Consider the following 7551-nt stretch of genomic DNA (forward strand, 5'->3'; position numbering starts at 1 on the left):
CAGGAATTCCGTAAAACATCAAATCTCCGACATCACTGCGGCCGATAAAAGATCTTGCAACAACGGGACTAACGACGACTGACGAGAGTATTTCAACGTGGCAGAAGCGCAACCCTTCCGCAAACTGCCGCAGATTTCTATACTGGGCCATCAACAAGTGTCAGCGTACGAACCATTTAACGAAACGTTATCGACATGGGCTTTCTGAGCAGAAGGCCCATTCGTGCAGCATTGATGACTGCACGACACAAAGCTTTACGCCTCGCCTGGGCCCGTCAACACCGACATTTGGCTGTTGATGACTGGAAACATGTCTCGTTTCGAATTGTGTCTGGCGGATGGACGTGTATGGGTATGGAGAGAACTTCATGAACCCATGGACGCTGAATGTCAGCATGGGACTGTTCAAGCTGGTGGAGGCTGTAGTGATGTCGAGCATGTGCAGCTGGAGTGATATGAAACCGCTGATACGTCTAGATACGACTCTGACAAGTGACACGTACGTAGGCATCCTGTCTGATCACTTGCATCCATTTATGTCCATTGTACATTCCGAAAGACTTGGGCAATCCCAGCAGGACAATACGGATCACCACACGTCCAGAATTGCTACCGAGTGGCTCCAGGAACACTCTTCTGAGTTTAAACACTTCCGCTGGCCACCAAACCCTCCAGACATTACCATTATTGGGAGTATCTGGGATGCCCTGTAACATGCTGTTCAGAAGAGATCTCCACCTCCTCGTTCTCTTATAGATTTATGGATAAACCTTGCAGGATTCATGGTGTCATTTGCCTCCAACACTACTTCAGACGTTAGTCGATTCCATATTACGTCGTGTTGCGGCACTCCTGCGTGCTCGCGAGGGCCCTACACGACATTAGGCAGGTGTCCGAGTTTCTTTGGCTCTTCAATGTAAATATAGTGCTGTTTACTAAAACTGTAACACCACGAAGAAGGCGTGCAATCAGCGTCAAACTGACATGAAGTCCAATACATACTTGGATGTGCAAGTGATTATTATTTTCCGTATGACCTTACACAGCAGGTGCGAATAACGATATATGTACATAAGAAAGGAGGGTTTCTCACTGAAATCGCATTTGAATGTTGTTTGTTTGTGAGAATGTCCTCTACGCGTTTTGTAAGAAAGTGAAACATCTAGCAGCCGTGTCCGATGCTGCAGCGGCAGGATTGTGGCCTATCGAGATTCCTGTTTATCACTCTGTGATTCTGCTGCTTGCGTAAGTAGGCATCCCGCGACTGTCACGAGAATACAAGTCAGGTGGACGCTACTCAGCGCTATGCAGTGTCTCAGCGATCCTGCACGACTAGCGCCTGTCTGTAGCACCAGAAACTGTCAGGGCGGCCACTGTTGAAGTGTCACTCGACGCAGCAGCAGAGGGAGCTGCACAGACAGTCGTCCGCCCAACGACAACGCGTGAATTTATCTACACGTTCTGGCCACGTACCCTGGTCTGGGCCATGGTATAATCTTTCAACAAGATAAGACAATGTCGCAAGTTAACCTCTATGTCCTAGCTTACCTCGACACGAAGAGTGTGAAGCAGCATGAAATTATGTACCCATATCTTTTATCCGAGCTCAGTTGGATTCGATATCCAGCAAAGTTAGATCCGTTGTTTCTGGGTGTGTAATTTAGACTTTTTTCCCACAAGAATTGTACAGTATGGCGTAATTCAACTTCGCGAGTACGTTACCAGTTGCCGCGCCATTTCACACGCACAGCGTGACGCACCTGTTATCCGTACCACATCAGAACTGTGTCAGCAGAAAACCTGGAACATGTTCTCCCTTCTGACAATGCGCCACTCTTGTTGCACTATGGTCTTAATGTAGGACGACATGTGTAACTTACTTTCTCAAGCCTCATGTAATTTCGATCCTAACAATAACTACTCCTTACTTGTAGTAGCAAGAAAAAATACCGGAGTAACAGCAAGCATCTGATCTTTATGCCACTGGGCACTGTTGCAATGGCTAACCAGTGCCTGTTTCCTAGCAAGGGCAGAAAAGCTTGAAGCGTGTACTCTTAGCTCATGTGAATCCTTGGCTGAACTTCCCTTAATGTACGTTTACAAGGGTTGCAAAGATTGCATACATTCTGTTATATACACATAAAGCAGAGTGTATGTGTATGCATATGTCCAGGACCTCCTCCCAAACCCTCCTAAACGATTTCAGGCAAATTTGGCACAGAAACAGCATGCTTCAAAGTATTAACACTGTGGAGTTTTAACCTCCTAGTTTCAATAGGACTTGAGAAAGGGTAAAAATATTTCTAACCTCTGGATTATATGCTGTCCTGCGTGAAAGGTGTAGGAAGAGTATTGACTACCTGACTGACCTGCTTTGCAGGGCAGCCTACATGCTGGAGGTAAGAAATGGTTTTCCAGAACCCAACATGTAGGCTGCCTTGATGGCAGGCATACTGTGTTGGTGCAGTATCTGTCTGCCTTATCGACCTGCTTTGAATGGCAGTCTATACACCAGGGGCAAGAAATGGCTTTCCACCACCTGACATATTGGCTGCTCTGCGTGACAGCTTTGTTGTGTTGGAGTAGTATCAGTGTGGATGGTGGAACAGATAGCGAGAAAGGGAGACAGGAGGGGAAGGTGGACACCACAGAGAGGGGACAGAGGAGATGGCCAGAGAAAGGGGAGAGGGGGGAGGAGGAGATGTACAGAGAGGGAGGAGGGTGAGGAGGATATGGAGAGAGGGGTGAGGAGGGGATGACTAGAAGGACAGGAGGTAGGGATGGTCAGATAGGGGGAGGAGGAGATAGACAGGGCGCAAGGAGGCGAAGAGAGAAGAGGTGAAGGGTGGACGGAGTGACAGAGGAAGAGGTGGAGACAGAGGGGGCTTGTGGAATACTGCATTGAACACATATGTGGGCAAAGCCACAGAGAAAAGCCTGGTTGCCGACAATACATCCTGACAACTTTGTGCCCACACAATTGCAGGCATATGTATGGCAACATTGGCAGCAGTTGTTGCCCAGAATTGTTTGCACCAGTACATTTCCAAAACAGAACCACGCAAGCGGCATGGGCGCGAAACGGACGAAAGGGACCTAGTGAAAGTGAGCACAGCTGTCTTGCCCTTGCACTGCACAAGTAAAAAAGTTAGTGAGAAAAGAAAATTCAGGTTTCATGGAATCTTCAACTTGCTTCTGAATCTTTGTGATGTGATACTGGGTGCTGTACACACACAACTTTTTGTAGAACCCTCAAACCGGCTTTTGAATTTGTCGTTTAAAAGCAATTTGAAGGACAAATGATACTAGTCCCAAATAAAAATATGTATGGCTGTATGCTAGCTACAAACAGATTGGCGATCAACCTTCAGATTTTGGCTAGTGGTGATGTATACTGAATACTGTCTTTCACGTCGAGTTGTCACAGACATACCTCTTGGTACGAGACGTTTGCAACACTTTGGTGGGAGGACTGAAGGACTTTATTAAAGCATCTAGAAATAACAGTCAAATTTTTTTTTTTTTTTAGGTTCACCAGTACAGTGAGAGAGTTATTAGTTTCATAAATGTGATACATCTGTGATAAGACTTCTGGGACGTGAGTACAAAGACCCTGAAAATGCTCCTGTTGGCAGATTGCTACTCATGTAACACGTGAGGAAGCTTTGGAAAGCTTAAAGATTTGAAGATGATTTGAAGATAAAATTATTCTTCGGTACTGCAGGTCTATTACTAAGACTTTAGCAGCAAGAATGTCCTTTTTCAGATTTAGGGCTTCATACATACGAGGTGCGGCTAGAAAAAAACCGGACTGATGCTGGAAAAAACATTTATTTACAATTATTTACAATTTCATGTTATCTCCTTCAATGTACTCTCCTCCTCGGTCTCTACACCGCTCCATACGAATTTTCCACTGTTCATAGCAATGCTGCAGATCATTTTCGGTAAGTCCATACATTACTTCCGTCGCTTTTTCTTTTACTGCTTCAACAGTCTCAAATCTAGTTCCTTTCAAAGCTGACTTGACTTTAGGGAAAAGAAAAAAGTCACAGGGGGCCAAATCAGGTGAGTAGGGTGGATGATCTAAGATGGGAATGTTGTGTTTTGCCAAAAACGTCTTCACTGACAATGCACTGTGAGCTGGGGCATTGTCTTGGTGAAGGATCCATGACTTTTTTCTCCACAAATCGTTCCGTTTTCTCCGTACTCGCTCACGTAGGGTAGCCAGGACGCTAATGTAGTAATGCTGATTCACTGTTTGTCCCTCTGGTACGCAATCAATGTGCACAATCCCTTTGATGTCAAAAAAAAACAATCATCATTGCCTTGAATTTCGATTTTGACATTCGTGCTTTTTTTTGTCGTGGAGAACCAGGAGTTTTCCAATGCATCGATTGGCGTTTAGTTTCGGGATCGTAAGTAAAAAATCACGATTCATCGCAAGTAATAACATTTTGTAAGAAGGTGGGATCACTTTCAATGTTTTCCAGGATGTCAGAACAAATCATTCTTCGGCGTTCCTTCTGTTCAATTGTGAGACACTTTGGAACCATTTTTGAACACACTTTGTTCATGTTGAAACTTTCATGAAGAATCTGCCTAACACTTTCCTTGTCAACTCCTGTTAACTCAGACACTGCTCTGATTGTTAAACGGTGATCTTGTCGAACAAGTTTACCGATTTTTTCAATGTTTGCATCAGTTTTTGCTGACAACGGTCTGCCAGTGCGAGTGTCATCACTGGTGTCTTCGCGGCCATCTTTAAATCGTTTAAACCACTCAAACACTTGTGTTCGCGATAAACAATCATCGCCGTACACTTGTTGTAACATTACAAACGTTTCACTTGCAGATTTTCCTAGTTTGAAACAAAATTTGATGTTAACACGCTGTTCTTTCTGTACACTCAACATTTTCCGACGCACAGACAAAACGTCAACTACTTAAAACAGACGCCACGGGCAGACTGAGTGCAGGAGGCAGATGAAACTCGAGCAGTAGGCGGAGCGAGAGTCACGTGACAGGCCACGCGACTTTCAGCCTTATTGCATTCGTTTTATTGTTTCACCAGTACTAGTCCGGTTTTTTTCTAGCCACACCTCGTAGCCTGGTGTGCAAAACGGAAGGCCGAAAGTAACTTTCGCATGATATTCGGTGCCAAGTAACATAGCTCGATGAAACTTGGAACATACATGAAAAGCACTGCTACACTACACTGTGGAAGGTAACTGAAAGAGATACAAAATGAGATGAACAGAAATGACAATTTCATTCAAGGACAATAGTTACACTGAAGTCGCCACGATTCCTGATGGTGCCTTGGACAACAAAAAGGTGGGACACTCATTCTTAATGGGTGGCACCATTGTAGAATTTGAAAAAAAAGTTTTTAATTGGCTTGAAAGATGCTTTAAGTCTTCTAATATATGAGGCAAAAAGTCTAGTACCTGAAAAAAAGTTGTTCTTTGGAATACCGAGCTCTTCCTCTAGTGCCTCGGTTGAACCGAAACGATCTACCGGCTCCAACTCAATAACTCCTGTAGTGTCTGAGTATAGCTGGAAGCATTTCAAAACAATAATACGTTAGCTTGGCGTCAGCAAGCGTCAGTACATATACGAAAAAGACGATGCTTTCGCTTCGAATATTGATTTTTGTGTGCAGTATTCCATTTTGATGGTTTGTTTGTGATCTTATGGTACGGAGTTTTGCCTTTCAAGTGAAAGTGAGTGATAACAAAGCATACCCCTGCAGATAAGGTACAAGAACATCACATACAACGCGGCGTCGACGTACTATGTCACAAAAGCGTCCAAAGAATAGATATAAGACAGAGTGCAGTTCCGAAAAAGTTAGTGTCTCTGCTAAGAAAATGAATGACAGTGACCAGGATTTCGATGTGAATTACGGATTGAGCTCCAGGATTATAAATTTTCTTCATGTTTTGTCTTTTAAAACGTGAACTGTAAAATGTGCAATGCAGACATTACGTTGCAAGAACAGACTCCTCGAGCTTAGGCTTCACAATAATTATTGCTATATGAAGATTGTATCTGTTATTTCGGACATATCCGAAAGAACAGATACTATCTTCATAAAGATAAGGCTAACCGGCCAGTGATCTTGATGATCTTCTTCAGTGCGGATGGACTCACATTTCCCGAACTCTTACGGGTATCGGTAGATTGACTGCTGCGAGTAATGAGTGTAGTGGGCAGGGGCACTACAAATGTAGTGTGTGGACAGTAAGTTGGGAATGTGGGTCTCACGGGAAGCGTGCCAGAGGTAAGTCCCTGCAGTCGCCCAATCCTCTGTGACCTCGGTGGCTCAGACGGTTTGTTCGGTCAGAGGGCTCCGTGCTCCCTGCAATAACAAATAAACTGAATCAAGGAATCAACGATCAACTTGAACGGATGTCTTGTGATGTACGCCCAGACCAAAGGCAACGAAGTATATCGAAGAAAAAAAATGCAGATAGAGCGACTGCCATGTAAGCAGGAGATCGTGGGTTCGAGTCCCGGTCGGGGCACACATTTTCAACTGTCCCCGCTGGTATTTATCGACGCCTGTAAGCAGCTAGAGTTCTGGATCCATTGCAATTTCATAATTATTGCTTGTCCAAACTGACCAGACATTGTTATATCAAGACGGAACACATACGAAATCAACCGTCGAATCGTCCTAGCGGTGCGCCTGCTCGGAGTAGGGCTAACCAGAATTGTAAAGTTTTGTGCGTCGTTGGAATTGCCACGACCCATTTTGATTGCAACAGCTGCAGCACGAAGGCCAGTCCTGAAATACCAGATTAATGGTAAGAATTTTTTAAAAGTATAATTTCTCCATTTGTTCATGTCTATAACACATTTGAAAACTTCTAACGCGTTTTTCCCGGAATATGATTTTTCAAAACGGCAGTCAGAATAACTTCAATAGTTTTGAATCTTTTTATTTGAAAATTTAACTACAGCTTTGAAACAACATTTCAAACTGAACCACATAGGGAACTTTTCGATTTGTTAATATAAACAATATTTATTAACAAATGACTGTCCTTTTTTGTGAAAACTGAACGCCTTTATTGAAATACTCGTCAATTACACAAAAATCGTAGATTCTTTTTATTTTTTCCAGATGAAAATTTGCACCAGCTATAGTGCGTGCCGCAGATCGCCTCAAATTCAACATGCTTCAAGAAAACTGCTGCAGTGCCGCCATTTTGTAATATTTTCCGACAAATATCTTTGTGATATACTTAAATATACGTCAATAACTACCCGACTCTATCACCTTTCGTGCGTAGCTCGTGGTCTCGCGGTCGCGTTCTCGCTTTTCGAGCACGGGGTCGCGGGCTCTATTCCCATCGGGATCAGGGATTTTTCACCTGCCTCCAGACGACTGCGTGTTTGTGTTGTCATTATCATTCATGAAAGTAGCGAGATTGGGCTGAGCGAAAGCTGGGAATTTGTACGGACGCTGATAACCGCGCAGTTGAGCGCCCCACAAACCAAACATCATCATCATCAATCACCTTCCACAAAAAATAAGGAAAC

This window comes from Schistocerca serialis, chromosome 10, assembly GCF_023864345.2.
Source record: "Schistocerca serialis cubense isolate TAMUIC-IGC-003099 chromosome 10, iqSchSeri2.2, whole genome shotgun sequence".
In the NCBI taxonomy this organism is placed as follows: Eukaryota; Metazoa; Arthropoda; class Insecta; order Orthoptera; family Acrididae; genus Schistocerca; species Schistocerca serialis.